The sequence below is a fragment of the Carcharodon carcharias genome, chromosome 10 (genome assembly GCF_017639515.1).
Source record: "Carcharodon carcharias isolate sCarCar2 chromosome 10, sCarCar2.pri, whole genome shotgun sequence".
Lineage (NCBI taxonomy): Eukaryota > Metazoa > Chordata > Chondrichthyes > Lamniformes > Lamnidae > Carcharodon > Carcharodon carcharias.
This window is the reverse complement of record NC_054476.1, coordinates 111,256,601-111,272,858: the sequence shown is the minus strand read 5'-3', so window position 1 is coordinate 111,272,858 and position 16,258 is coordinate 111,256,601.

Sequence of the window (16,258 nt, the reverse complement as noted above, 5' to 3'; positions counted from 1 at the left end):
TTAAATTAACCCCTCTGCTGTCTGGAACACATAGTACACCTCTTTCTGTGACTAATGTGGCTGTGTCTAATCGGAAACAGATGATAGTGAATTGGATTTGTGCGACAGCCTCCCAGCTCTGATACATGAATGGTACAAATTATTTTCCCTCATGTTGCTAGGCGAGGGATGCGGCAAAGGCACCACACGAGGAAAGAGTGTTGGACATGCCTGCAACCACAGCACTACCCAGGCAGAGTCAGCAAATCCTGTATATGGAGCAAGAAGAGGCCAGTGAGCAGTTGTACCTTGCAAATGATGGTAAGGTAATGATTCTGAGAATTAATTTTCAAAATAATTTGATAATCAATGTTGACTTCAGAAAAATTTATGAATCATTATGACAGTAGGCACCATGTTAAACTTGCCTCTATCACTAATGACTTGGCATTCATTGAGACTGAACTGTTGAATACCATCATGTAGAGTCTGTAGTTAATCTGAATCTGTATTATCTTCCAATTTTACATGTAGGATACTGAGTATGTCCCTGATTTTACTTACAGGTAAAACTGCTGGGTAGTATTGAGATACCAGAGGGAATGTGGAATAAGGCACAAAGGGAGACCTTTATATTTTAAGGGATTGTCCTTTGACTGTTTGTCCCATAAGGGATGCCTTCAGTTCCGTATTTGTAGGACAGCCAGTGGGAAACTGATCCTGGGAATCTCCAAGGTGAGTTTGAGTGATTAAAGTGGGATTGCATGTGAGAGAGTCAGTCAGTAGCATAAGCTGTAAGTTTATCTTCCTCAAGATCCATCCTCCCCTCCCCTCTCAACACCTCCCTCATGTTTACTAAACCTTCACCCCTGCTCTTATGGTCAGCAACACACCACCCCACCCACACACCCTGGTCCCACAGTCAAAGTGTTCCTTCTTTTATTTCATAAGAGTCACGGTCACCCGGCATAGGTTGGCCTCGAATGGAACCGGTTGGGCCTGTAAATCCAGCCAGGCTAACTGGCCATATCTACCATCCAGTAGGACAAGGACAGCAGATAGATAGGAACACCACCACTTGCATGTTCCTCTCCAAGTCACTCACCATCCTGACTTGGAAATATATCACCGTTCTTTCAGTGTCACTTGGTTAAATTCCTGGAACTCCCTCCCTAACAGCACTGTGGGTGTACCTACAGCACATGGACTGCAGCAGTTGAAGAAGGCAGCTCACCACTATCTTCTCAAGGACAACTAGGGGTAGGCAATAAATGCTGGACTAGCCAGCGACACCCACATCCCATGAATGAATGAAAAAAAACTGGAAAAAACCTGATGGCTCAACTGGAAACAAGTCAACTGATCAACTGGGGCCAGTTCAAACAGGCCAACGACCAGTTCCAATTTCCTTTGAAAACTGGAACCCATTGCAACTGATTTATACAGTCCATGGAAGACGTGAGGACAGGAGAGGTGGCAAAGTTGAGGGGGTGGCCATGAATGTGGGTATGAGAGATTAAAGGATGAGAGGAGGGCAGTGAAATCAGGAGAGAGAGAGGACAAGGGGAGTTGAGATGGAGATTGAAATGACCGAGGGTGAGGAGTTACTGAGTTCAGAGACTGAAGAAGGAAAGCGGGGAGGATATGAGGGTGAGAGATCGGGACTGGTAAATGCTGTGATATCACTTTAAGGGAAATGCAAATGAGCAAGTAGCCAGGATGTAGAATAGCATGTAACCGTAGCTAGTAGTGTAGTGGTGTGTGTGTGTGAGAATTACAGCTGTGCTGTCCTCGTGAGTAATGGTTGCTGAATCCATAAAGTTAGATCTGTCTGCTGAGTCATCCTGTACTAGGGGCAGAGTCTTCTGCCTGTCGGGTGAGCCGGTCGGGAGTGGGCGCGGAGCCAAATGCCATCCGCGATCTGCTGCGTGCTGCTATTATATGTGGGCGGGCCAATTAAGCTCTGCCCAGCGTGATGGGCACCCAGTAGCACTCAGTGCATGTGCGTGAAAGAGCGCAGATATCTCCCTGAGGCAGCTCTGGGGGTTGGGTGGGGGAGAGAAGTGGGGGGGTGGTGTGGTTGTAGGGGCAAGCAAGCAGTGATAGGACCAGATAATCAAAAGATGTCACAGACAAAAGAACAATAGAACACAGGCGTTGAAGGTGGTGTTATTATCTAAATGAATGTGCTAATTAAGAATGGATGGCAGGGCACTCAAGGTACAGCTCTAGTGGGGGTGGGGTGGAAAGGCTAGCAGGGCATAAAAGATTTAAAAATAATGGAAATAGGTGGGAAAAGAAAAATCTATATAAATTATTGGAAAGAAACAAAAGGAAGGGGGAAGAAACGGAAAGGGGGTGGGGATGGAGGAGGGAGGTCAAGATCTAAAATTGTTGAACTCAATATTCAGTCTGGAAGACTGTAAAGTGCCTAGTCGGAAGATGAGGTGCTGTTCCTCCAGTTTGCGTTGGGCTTCACTGGAACATGCAGCAGGCCAAGGACAGACATGTGGCCAAGAGAGCAGGGTGGAGTGTTAAAATGGCAAGCAACAGGGAGGTTTGGGTCATTCTTGTGGACAGACTTGCCAGTCCTGGTGTGGTGAGTTTGTGTAAAGCAGACACAGAAGCAGAATATGAAGGCAGCGGTGCGAATTTGAAGACCACAGGATGAGCCATGTATAGGATTTGGTATGATACAGAGGATTTATGTACATTGAAACCCCGGGAGGCAGAGTCCCTCTGAAGAAGGTACTTTGCCAAACAGTGAGTACCTGATTAGTGAAATAGCCGGATTGGTAGTTAATGGGAACAGGGAGTTGGTTTTGAATCAGACAGGAAAAGCTGCAGGGTCATTGAAATGTCCTTGGGTGCCATACAACAAGACAAAACTGCGCAAAACAGGAAAAAAAACCTGAACTGCAGCCACAAAGAAAGGGAAACAAAGCACAGCCGCTGCATTGGTGAATCTCTCCAGAGTAGAGAGCTACAAATCCCCATACATCGGGAGCATCCGTAAAAGACTGGGAACATCTGGAAGATGGCCACCAAATTCCTCAGCATGAATGGGAAGGCCACAAACGTCCTATCCAAATTTAGGCTTTTCAAACAAAGGATGGATCTGTGTTTTTTGATTTATCCATCACTGAACTAGATAAACAAGCGGTGGAAATAAAGATAGCCATTGGAAATCAGGATTTGCACAGAGTCACCATTTGGGGCCTATCTGTGGAGGATCAGAAGGACCTTGTTAAGCTATGAAACATGTAAAAGTGAACTTCAGGATTCACCATTTGGAGCTGTTGGCTTACAGATGACAGCTATAACTTTAACTCTAATTGAAGCTTCCCAAAAAGACCTTTTGGAGAAAAATAAAGATCATGATATTGACACGCTGCTAAAAGATGGTGGGAAATGTGAAACCATTGTGGCTGGACAACAACTTCTACAAGCATTAGGTGCAGCTACCAGTGTTGGCACAGTAACCAGGATGGCAAGTGTGGTCTACTGCACATACCTCAAAATTGTCCTGCATTCCAAGATCTTTGCAAGGTATGCAAAGGACATGTGAAAGGACATTGGGCTCACCTATGCAGGAAATCTGCTTCTGGAGATGTGACCAGAGGTTACAACAAGATACAACCAAGCAGAAGTATGTCTAGCATTCTGGCAACAACAACAGGGAGTGCGCTAGACACCCAAGTAAATGCAAGTGCATACACGATGTTGGCAGCCAGACAGACCTGGGTGAAGATTCAGGGTGGAAAAATCTTCAACTGGAGAGTGAATAGGCTTTCCACACTGTGACTGTGATTGTGACACAATGTGTGGATGAAGTCCAAAAGTTTGAAGTTTCTACTACCATCAGCAGCATATGTCTGAAGAAAAGCAAGAAACACACACTCAGAGCCAAAGTCAACACGGGAGTGAGCATTAACATTTTACTAGTCAGGATCCTGAAGGATATGTATCTGGATCATTAGAAGTCAATAATAAAACCTATGGCAGCCAAGCTAACAGTGTACAATGGGTCACTCATTCATTGCATAGGTACATTGAGATTGAAATGCAGCTACGACAAGTCTACATAGAAGCCACAAGTAATCTACCTGGTGGACATGAGTGAACCAGCAATAACAGGGTTACTAGCCTGTACGGAACTCAACATTGTGACCATACACGAGGTCACCAATATACCAGTCGCAGTAGGAAAGGCCAAGGAAATTGCATTGAGTCAATCTATGACTTGCAACAGATATAGCCAGACAGGTTTGATACCACGGGACACTTCAGAGGTAATGCTGTACTACGCCTGAGAAGATGGAAGTCCATCGAGCAGCCCTCCTAGGGTATAGTGTGCACATACAGGAGAAGCTCAAGAATGAGTTGGATGACACAGGGCATAACAGTATCCATCATATGCAAGAGCACACCGACTAGTCCAGTTCCATCACGTGTATACTGAAAAAAGGTGGCACAATTCGGGTATATTTAACCCCAAGACATCTAAATCTTGCCCACGCAAGATTCCAACATCAGAGGAATTGAAACCCAAATTCAAAGGAACAAGGTTTTTCTCCAAATTGGATACCAAACATTGGTCACAAAAACACAAAAATCGGTCAGTTCATTTGGCGGATTAACTTTTTCGGCTCTATTTATTCAAGTTCCAGGATTCGTCCTGACCCAGACAGACTTGAACTTTTACAACACATGCCTACTCCCAAGGACAAAGAGAGATGCCTCAGATTTTTTGACTTCTTAGCACAATACATGCCCAACTTTGTTGATAAAGCATCATCACTAAGATGGATGGATGTTCCATATGTATGGCAGGTCCATTAACCGTGTTCGAGTCACTTAAACAGATACTGTCAGTAGAAACTGATTTCCAGAGGGATTTGATAAAGTGCCACATCAAAGATTTTTGCAGAAAATAAAAGGTCATGATGTAGGGTGGTGACATATTGGCATGGATAGAAGATAGGATGGCTGACAGGAAGCAGAGAGTAAACATAAATGGGTCTGTATCTCAGGTCTGGGCCTTAACCCCATCACCCACTTTAAATCGCCACAAACAGTTGACAGGATTTATATGGGCACATGACTCAGGGCCACATCGCAATTGAGGAGTTATGTAATCTGGTCTCACAATGAAAACCACAGGGCTGGACAAAAATATAGTAAAATAGCACAAACTTGTGCATATGTGTGTGAGAGAACAATGAGGGAGAGCTTAAAGACAGTGTGGTCATCAAATTTTGGAAGATGCCCAAGAGCAGACTGAAAACACTGGAAAGAAACTGTGTTAGCGAGAGAGTAACACTTTATACACAAACCACATGTTCCCTGCAAGAGCTTCGAAAGTATTTACCATGTTTGTTCAGGACCTGTCCCCTGAAGTACTTGAGGACATTTTCAATCAGTTAGTAGAGTGGACCACTTCAACATAAGTTCACAAATGAGAGTGAGCCAATGGCCCCAACCTTAGAGCTTCTGAACTTTACTTGGCAACATTAGGTGTTAGTAATCTAGTACCTGGAAATAATCCTGGGACCCAGATTAGAAGGACTGATGCCAGGCCCTGGACACTTTACACATAATTCTGTCCATTCAGTTATCACATGAAGGCATCAAACTAAATCAAGTAAAGGAGCAGTGAGAGATTCTGAAAGAGTCAGAGAATAATTAGTTAACCCTGGCACTTCTGTCCTCTGTCAAACACACTCTTTGATCACAGAGAGCATTTCTAAGTCTTTTCCAAGTGGCCAGTTGTTCTTCATCATCTTCAAAGCATTGTCCAACCCACAGCCTAGCTGTTCCAGTACAGCCACTGTGTTCATGCAAGTCACCATTAAAAGACACAGCAGTGAACTTTGGGACCAGGTATTGCAGATGCTTGATGTGCTCACAATTCAGTCAGTTCCTTTCGGGGAGGTGAAACATTCAGTATCACCATACTGTCCTCACACAACACAGCAGCAGCTGTATCCTGTCTCCTCACCTGTCCAGTCCTGTTGACCAGGTACATCAGTGAAGTGTGGAGATCACTGGTTGAGGACACAGGCTGTTGCCATGAGTACAATGGGAGAGCTGCTGGCCTAACATACTCATCAAACAGTTACCATTTGGGATATGGAGAACTGTCTGCTCAGTGAAATCGGGACAGTGTGTTTGACTGCCTATGTGGGCTGCGTGAGATCATAATTAAGTCCAAGTCATCTAAGGCAGTGACAACATTATTCCCACAGTTATTCAGTGCCTTGCTCATTCATCTCAACTGCTGTGTTAATGTTTATCTGCTCAATGGTTTCCTTCTGATCGTCTATCACAGCAGAGAGAGGCTCTGAATTCAGGTTCAAACATCTGAAAGCAGCAATGTGTGTGTGTGAACTGTGTGGAGACACTAAAGGACCTGCTAGATTGGGCAAATAATAAAGCAGTGTTTAATAGCATGGTGGAAGTGGAGGACAGGACCAGATGTTGGTCCTCTGCAAGTCTGATAAGCAGGAATACCCTGCTGGTCAGAGCAATGGTGGAATATGTCATCAGGAAACAGCTCACATTCTTACAACCCAAAACTGTCAGTTACCGTGACTTCATTCTTTGGAGAGCTGTTATAAATCTCCACTGGTTTCATTGCTGTGGTTTATTGCGATTTGCTTGCTAGAGTGTCTAAGACGTTTGCACTGCACTTGTCAGTTGCCCCGTTGCTATGTGTCCATAATATTACAATTGGAACACAGCAGAAGATGGTCTCAGAAAGTGTTGGACACAATGATCAGTTTGTCAGGGAGCAAGAATAAACAGAAGGTGATGCTAATATTGAGGTGCTTTCCTGTCTCAAAGCATTAAATTCTGTTGTGAGTGAACAACATCCAAATCTTTATGGACAAAATCCTTGCCAGAATTCAATCACTCTTCGAGGTGGTGTGATAAACTGTGGGCTGAAACGTTGATTGGGCTTAGGAACTTGGTCAAGCATGGAATTGGAGGTTCTAGATCCTCCTCCTGTGGGCAGGTCCATTCCAACCAGCTTCACTTGTTGCAGCACTTAGATGAGGTCACCAGGTGGGAAAGTCACCAAGTCTTGTAATTCAACCCTGTGGTTGGTCAGCGACTTTTGGATCTGCTGGCACTTCCTTGTTGATTGAGGAATATCAGGAGAAGCCCACCATGGACTTCCTAAGAGACTTTTCACAGCAGTTGGTTCAAGATTTCTCCAACTGAATCACCTTATACACCATGGATTGCAAGTTCTTCTTCCAGAACCCCCACGAGTAACTGTGTTCAGGCACATGTTTACTTCGCCAACACTCAGCCTGTATACAAGCCACCCAGAGGGTCGCCTGGTGGAATTGCCATATAATCAACTACTGCTGTTCATCATCAACTGAAAATTAAACACTCAGAGCGCCAACTTTCTCCACCTCTTCTTCATTGTAGCAAACTGACCATCTTTCAACATAATTTGTAAATATATAATTTTATGAACTGTTAGTAAATCCTGTTGAGCCATTGTAACAATTGCTGGATTCTCAAACCGTGCAGGTCCTGCTGCTGTGAGACTGACGGTAAGCTGTCCTGATTCACACTCACACTGTCAAACTCACACCATCACTCACAGTAACACATGCGCTCATTCTCACATCCACCTACACCCACACACTCACATCCCTGATTAGGTGTGATTTTGCCCAGCCTTCCATGCAATTCCTTGCTACTTTATTTATAGGTACAGTTCCCTTTGAGCAGATCTTGAGCTTTGTCAGCCCAGGACAGCAGGTTAGGGCTTTGGGTTTGTAGGAGGAAGGTTAGGTGTGGAGGAGGGAGGGACCCAGAGTCAGAGATTGTTTCTAGGGGGGCTGGGAGATGGATATTTCCCTACAGAGCCATAAGGAAATCAGGAATTGACCAATCATTGTAATCTAATTACCCTATTGGCCTCCCAAGAGCCAGAATGGATTTTCTGTTGTTTTAAGAAATGACTATGGTTTTCAGAACCCAGTCAGAGGTGATGCAGCAGAATTACTCTGACATGAAAGTAGTTTCACAGAGTTTCAGAGCAGCTTTTACTGGAAAGGTGCTGGTGTAAGGGTCAGGTCCAGTAGGTTCAGGATTTAATGTAGACATTGGCAGACATCAAATGTCACAGCCTGGTGACAAGCTGAATTGAAATGGTGTCTCTCAAAGACTCAGCTTAAACCCATTCAGAGACACTCATTATATGAATACGGCAGCGTGTACTCAACGGATAGATGTGACAGGTACCTCCAAAAGTCATAGCAAGCACTTCTGACTCTTGCGAAACCAGCGAGCCTGGGCAGTATTTGTTTCTGAAATTGATCAGGTGGATTAATGTGAGTTACGGTCTAAACTCTTGAAAAGAGAATAGTTACCTGAGGTTTAAGGGTATAATCACAGGGTCCCACCTCGGTGATTCCTGTCCAATAATATGAGTCAAGCAAGGAAGTTCATATTGAAAATAAAATGAAATATTGATAATTCCTGGCATTCCACCAATCTCAGTCTAGCCTAGTTCAGTGTCGAGGAGACTGTTGTATTAACTGTAACTGACACGCCTCATCTTGCAGACTGAGCTGTCCTCTGGAACTGAGATCACCTGGAAAAGATAACATAGAATCAGGAAGAATATAGCCATTCTAAAAGATGTCCAAGAAATATTTAATTTATAAACAATTATTTGAGACATTAAAATGAACCGTGAATACGTTTTTGACATTATGTTCCTCCAGGGCTCATGAATGAGATGAAATTTTAATGTAATGGGTGTGTAAATTGGACATGAGGATGTGACTGAGGGTCTAAGATATAAACAGGGAAATTTCGCGCCAAAATGGGGGTCTGAGATCATCACCCTACATGATTATGTGTGCATTTCAGGATCCAATCCATGGGGTTTGGGAAAGTGTGTGTCAGGGCCCCCATCAGAAGTATAATTCACCAAAAGATGTTAATCTGGTATCAACACACAATCTAGAGAAAGTCAGGTGGTTAAGAATAATTAATTGATAATTTTCTCTTGAGAGGGCTGTGTCTTGAGAGGGATAAGTAAAGCCCTCCAGACACCCCTCTGATCCATTGATCAGATATTCTGCAGGCACAGGAATGTCTGGTGTCTGATGTCACTTGAGGCTTGATTTTGGGATATTTACCCACCTGATTTTTCTAGTCTACATGTAAATTAAAATCCCCCATGATTATTGCCATACCTTTTTGACAAGCTCCCATTATTTCATCCTTTATACCCTGTCCTAACATGTGATTACTGTTAGGGGGACTGTACACAACTCCCACAATGACTTCTTGCCTTTATCATTTTTCATTTCTACCCAAATCACTTCTACATCTTGGTTTCCTGAACTTAGGTCATCCCTCTCTAATGTGCCAATACCATCTTAATTAAGAGAGTAACCCTGCCACCTTTTCCTAGCTTCCTGTCCTTCCAAAATGTCCTTTACTCTTCAATATTCAGAAACCAATCTATGTCATTCTGCAGCTATGTCTCTGTAATGGCTATCAGATTGTACTTATTTATTTCTATTAGCGTTATCAGTTCATTTATTTTGTTATGAATGTAATGTGCATTCAGATACAGAGCCTTTAATTTTGTCCTTTTATTATCTTTGTAACATTTAGCATTATTTGCTGGTGTGCTCTTCAATTTGTACTATCTGTCCCTTCCTGTTATGGCCTGTTTATCATTTCCCATATTAATACCTTTTTCTCTTGCTTTGTCTCTACCCTTTGATTTAACACACCTTCCCAAATTGATCCCTTGCCCCTACTATTTAGTTTAAAGCCCTACTTCCCTAGTTATGTGGCTTGCTAGAACACCAGTCCCAGCACGGTTCAGGTGTACACCGTCCCATTGGTACAACCTCCACTTCCCCAGTATTGCTGCCAGTGCCCAACAAACCAGAACCCACTTTCCCACACCAGTCTTTGAGCGACACATTCATCTCTCTAATTTTATATACCCTATGCCAATTTGCATGTGGCTCAGGTAATAATCCAGAGATTATTATCTTTGAGGTTCTGCTTTTTAATTTAGTGCCTAGCTCCTCATATTGGCTATGTAAAACCTCTTTCCTAGTTCTACCTATGACGTTGGTACCTACAAAGACCACAACGACTGGATACTCCCCCCTCCCATTGCAAATTCCTCTCCATCCCTGAGCAGATGTCCCGAATCCTGGGGCAGGCAACACAGCTGTCTGGACTCTCACTCTTTGCTACAGAGAATAGTGTCAATGCCCCTATCTATACTGTTCCCTACTATTACATTCCTTTTTGCTTCCCCCACTTGAATGGCTTCCTGTACCATGGTGCCATGTTCCGTTTCCTCCTCCACCCTGCAGCCCCTGCTCTCATCCAAACAAGCCGAGAGAACCTCAAACCTGTTGGACAATTGTAGGGGCTCACACTCCTGCACTCCTGCCCTCTGGGTCCCCTTACCTGCCTCCCTCGCAGTCACACCCTCCTGTCACTGACCACTGACCAAATCAGAAGACCCTATCCTAAGTGGTGTGACTGCTTCCTGGTATAAAGTATCCAGGTAACTTTCCCCCTCCCTGATGTGTCGCAGAGTCGGCAGCTCAGCCTCCAGCGCAATGACTCTGAGCCGAAGCTCCTCAAGCTGCAAACACTTACTGCAGACGAGTTTGCCCTGGATCACAATGTTATCCAGAAGCTTTCACATGCTGCAGCCTTGACAAATCACCTGTTTTGCCATCCTTAGCATGCTTTTATTAACTACTTAATTATATTATTCAATTACTTATTTTCCTTTTTTAATATATTTGATTAATAGGCATTCAGTCATGAAAGCAGAGATGGTTTATTTAACCTGCTGGAGGAAAGGCGAATCTGCTCAATTGTTCTCCTCTTTCCATGATAACATGATGGGTAAGGTCAGCTATGATGAAACAACACCCTTTGAGAGTGGCGTCAAACAGGGTTGTGTCCTATTCTTCCCTGTTGTCATATGCATTCAAATTATCTACAAAGGGTGTCTACTTATATATCAGAACTGGCAGAAAGCTGTCCATGCTTGCTCACCTGAGATCTGTGACAAAGGTATGACAAGTCCTCCTCAGAGAGTTGCTCTGCACTGAAGATGCCCCACTAACATTGCATACTGAGTAATACCAGGGATTAGTGATCATTCAGTCATTGTATCTGACCTGCATCTCTTACATAAGAAAATGGCCAAGAGGAAAATCTTTATTAGAAAAAGAGTTGACAAGGAAAGAATAAGAAAACATCTTCAGAATTTTAGTAATTGTTACTTTATTAATTTAATTTTGTTGCCAGTGCAAGAAAAACAGGACAAATTGCAAAATGCTGTGCGAGGAGCCAAGGATAAATATGTACCATTCAAGCTTTCATCCAACAGGAGAAACCACCCATGCTTCTGTAAAGAACACCATAGGCCATGTGGAAAGAAACAATGTCTTTACAATAAGACTAAGAAGTCCAAGGACAAGGAGGGCTGGAAAGCAAAGAAAACTCTCAGAGAAGCAAGAAAAATTATGTTTCTGAGTATCTTACAACCTCAATGAAGAAGAAACCTTAGAGTTTTCATCATTCATTAAGAAAATCAAAAAGGAAGAACTGGGTGTTTCAGATATCAAATAGACAATAGTGTTAAAAATGATCCTACAGAAGCACTAAGTGATCAACTTTCTAGTGTATTTACTGCAAAAGATTTAACACACATACCCAGCTTAGATGATGGCCACTTACCAGACATACTAAACCTCATTACAAGTAAAGAGGGTGTTTTGAAATTATTGCAAGAAATAAATCCAAATAAGGCTCCTAGTCCAAATGAAATCCCTCCCTGGATTTTAAAATAAGCAGCTGTTGCTGGCTCCCATACTGACCAATCTCTTTCAAGAGGCAATCAACACCAGCTACTTACCACACCAGTCAAGTTAACATCTGAGGCATATTCACAAAAGGGAGATAAAAGTCAGTTAGAAATCTACAGACCAATAACTCTTCACCAGCATCATTTGCAGATTGCTTGAACACTTGTTCATTCTCATGTCAGAAAGCATTTTGAAGCTCAGTACATCCTAGCAGATAGTCAGACAAAAAGATCTACTTTTACAGATCACCAATCACATAGCTTCAAGTCTCGAAAGAGATGAAACTACTCACATGGCAACACTGGATTTCTCAAAAGTCTTTGTCAAAGTTCCTCAAGAAAAGCTCTTGTTCAAACTTCACTACAATCAGGGGGACATTATTAAATTGGATCTGTCACTCCCTTACCAACAGAAGACAGAGTGTGGTGTGTGATGGGAATCATTCTCTCCCAGAGATGTCCTCTCCGGAGTGCCCCAGAAACTGTGTTGAGACCTTTATTTTTCTTGACATACATAAACAACATTCCCAACAAGTTAAAAAAACAGGGTGGGCAGAGGGAAAACTCAAGATCATATCTGGAATTGCAAAATTGGCAGGGCCCATTAAGGACCAAGGGGGCAATTGATGGGTGGAGCCAGAGGACATTGGTAGAGTGTTGAATGAATACTTCACATCCGTCTTCACCCAAGAGAATGAGGATGAAGGTATCGAACTCGGGGAGAGAGACTGCGAGGCTCTTGAGCAAATTGATATAGGGAGTGACAAGGTATTGGAGGTGTTGACAGGCTTAAAAGTGGACAAATCTCCAGGTCTGGATGATTTGTGTTCCAGACTGCTGAGAGAGGCAAGGGAGGAGATCACAGGGGCTCTGACCCAAATTTTTAATTTCTCTCTGGCCACGGGGGAGGTGCCAGAGGACTGGAGAACAGCTAATGTGGTTCCGCTATTTAAGAAGGGTTATAGAGATAAGCCAAGGAATGACAGACCAGTGAGTCTCACATCAGTGGTAGGGAAAATATTGGAGAAAATTCTGAAGGAGAGAATCTTTCTCCACTTAGGGAGACAAGGTTTGATCAGGGATAGTCAGCATGGTTTTGTCAGAGGGAAGTCATGCCTAACAAATTTGATTGAATTTTTTGAGGAGGTGACCAGGTGTGTAGATGAGGGTAGAGCAGTTGATGTAGTTTATATGGATTTCAGCAAAGCCTTTGACAAGGTCCCACATGGGAGGCATGTAAAGAAGGCAAATGCACATGGGATACAGGGTAATTTGATAAAGTGGATTCAAAATTGGCTTAGTTGTAGGAGACAGAGGGTGATGACAGAAGGCTGCTTTAGTGACTGGAAGTCAGTGTCCAGTGGTGTACCACAGGGATCTGTGCGGGGTCCCCTATTATTCATCTTTTATATAAGCGACATAGATGACTATGTGGGGGGTAGGATTAGTAAGTTAGCGGATGACACAAAGATTGGCCGGGTTGTTGACAGTGAGGTTAAATGCCTTGGGCTACAGGAAGATATAGACGGGATGATCAAATGGGTAAATAAGTGACAGATGGAATTTAACCGTGAAAAGTGTGAGGTGATACACTTTAGAAGGAGTAATTTGATAAGGAAGTATTCAATGAATGGCATGGCATTAGGAAATTCTGAGGAACAAAGGGACCTTGGTGTGTGTGTCCATAGATCTCTGAAGGTGGAGGGGCATGTTAGTGGGGTGGTGAAAAAGATAAATGGGACACTTGCCTTTATCAATCGAGGCATAGATTACAAAAGTAGGGAGGTCATTTTGGAGTTGTATAGAACCTTGGTGAGACCACAGCTGGAGAACTGTGCGCAGTTCTGGTCGCCACATTATAGGAAGGATGTGATTGCACTGGAGGGGGTGCAGAGGAGATTCACCAGGATGTTGCCTGGGATGAAACATTTAAGTTATGAAGAGAGGTTGGATAGACTTGGGTTGTTTTCATTTGAGCAGAGAAGACTGAGGAGGCGACCTGATGGAGGTATACAAGATTATGAGGGGCATGGACAGGGTGGATAGGGAGCAGCTGTTCCCCTTAGTTGAAGGTTCAGACACGAGGGGACACAAGTTCAAGGTGATGGGCAGGTGGTTTAGGGGGGATGTGAGGAAAAACATTTTTACCCAGAGGGTGCTGATGGTCTGGAATGCGCTGCCCAGGGTGGGTGGTGGAGGCGGGTTGCCTCATATCCTTTAAAAAGCACCTGAATGAGCACTTGGCACATCATAACATGCAAGGCTATGGGCCAAGTGCTGGTAAATGGGATTAGGTAGGTAGGTCAGGTGTTTCTCACATGCTTGGTGCAGACTCGATGGGCCGAAGGGCCTCTTCTGCACTCTGTGATTCTGTGATAATTTCATCAGGCTTAGAATGTTTATGAAAAAAGAGGAGGTACAATTAAGCAAAAAAAAAATTAACGCATGGATGGCTAACATCAGTGAGTTGGAAAGGGATCAGGCAAACTGGAATCAAGATAAAAGCAAAAAACTGCGGATGCTGGAAATCCAAAACAAAAATAAAAATACATGGAAAAACTCAGCAGGTCTGACAGCATCTGCGGAAATGAACACAGTTAACGTTTCCAGTCTGTATGACTCTTCAACAGAACTGTAAACTGGAATCAAGGTTTGGTAAGTGAACCATTGAGGTCCTTCAAAAAGGAGATGGTTCAAGTCCAGAGTGGATACATTCCCATGAGGTGTAAAGAAGCCATCCAAAGCTAAAGCTACCTGGATGTCTAAAAATATTGAGATCAAAATGAGACAGAAAAAGGAGATTTATGACAATTGTAGGGTTTGTAACAAAGTGGTGTTATAACATAGGATTTATAGCAGAGTCAGAATGAATACAGAAAGTACAGTTGAGATCTAAAAAGGGAAAAAAGAGGGCCAAAAGAGTGCATGAGATTAGGTTAGCAGCTAACATAGTAGGAAATACTCTAAATACTCGAAAGATTGTCAGAGGGAAGCTGGTGCCAATTAGGGACCAAAACTGCGATGATCTTACGGAAGCATGTAGTAATGATATTGGATAGGACTAAACCAAATAAAGAGGAGGCACTTTAATGGCTGGCAGTCCTCAAGCAGAAAAAGCACCCAGTCCAAAAAGAATACATCCGGTGTTACCAAGGGAATTAAAGGAATTTGTAGAAGTTGGGACCACAATCTTCCAATCCACACAGGGTTGATGCCAGACGACTGGCATTTGCAGATGATACACTTCTGTTCTAAAAATGAGAGGGGATAACTCCAGCAACCAAAGGCTGGTCAGTACAACCTCAGTAATGGGAACACTGCTCGAGACATTAATGCAGACAAAATTAACTGCACTGGAAAAATATGGGCTAATTACTGGAAGTCAGCATGAATTTGCAAAGGGAAAATTGTTTGATTAACCAGCTTGAGTTCATTGATGAAGTAATGAAAAGGATCGGTGAGGACAGTTGATGTTTAGAAAGTGGATTTTCAAAAGGCATGAGAAATAGAACCACCTAATGGCCTTCTAAGGAAAACTGAAGCCCATGGGATTAAAAGATAATGTGGATATGAATTTGATGGAGGAACAGAAAGCAAAGAGTAGTGGTCACCAGTTATCATTCAGACAGGACAGAATATACAATGATGTTCCCCAGGAGTCAGTATTAGGACCACTGGTCTTTTTGACATATAAATTAATAACTTGGACTTGGGTATAGAGGGTGTCATTTCAAAGTTTGCAGATGACAGACCTTAAGGAGGCCATACAGAGGCTGGTGAAATAGGCAGACACATGTCACAGGAAAATTAACACAGAAGTGTGAACTGACAAATTTTGATCGGAAGAGAGGGAACATGAACTAAATGGTATAATTTTAAGAAGGTGTGGGAACAGAAGGATCCCAGGGTATATAGACTGTTGGGTCCATATGACATGAAAAGAAATCCAATTCTTTTGTCATGTTTAAAAAATTAACTTTCTGCTGAACTAAAAAATATGACAGCTATAAGTCACATGACCACAGGACTGGGAGCTACCACGAGGAGTTAGAAGAACAAAAGAATTCCTTGCTGAGCCTGTGGAATCTCACACTTCAGACGAACTGGCTCTCCAACCTGAACTATATGAAAGAGAGAGATCAAAACTCCTTATGTCAACAAAGTCTTCTTACACCTGGGACTATCCAGGTCCATTTCAAACAGGGACCATTGAAGGAACAATGGAATTCAGGCCAGAAGCACAGTAGCTGACCGTTAATCTGCAATTAACCATTAATGGGCTGTGTCACATGACCCAAGCCTCTGGCCTTTTGAACAGTTTTAGCATTACTGGTAGTCTGCTGTTTTAACATCAACTGGTAAGGTCTCTAGCAGCCCTGCTGAGCA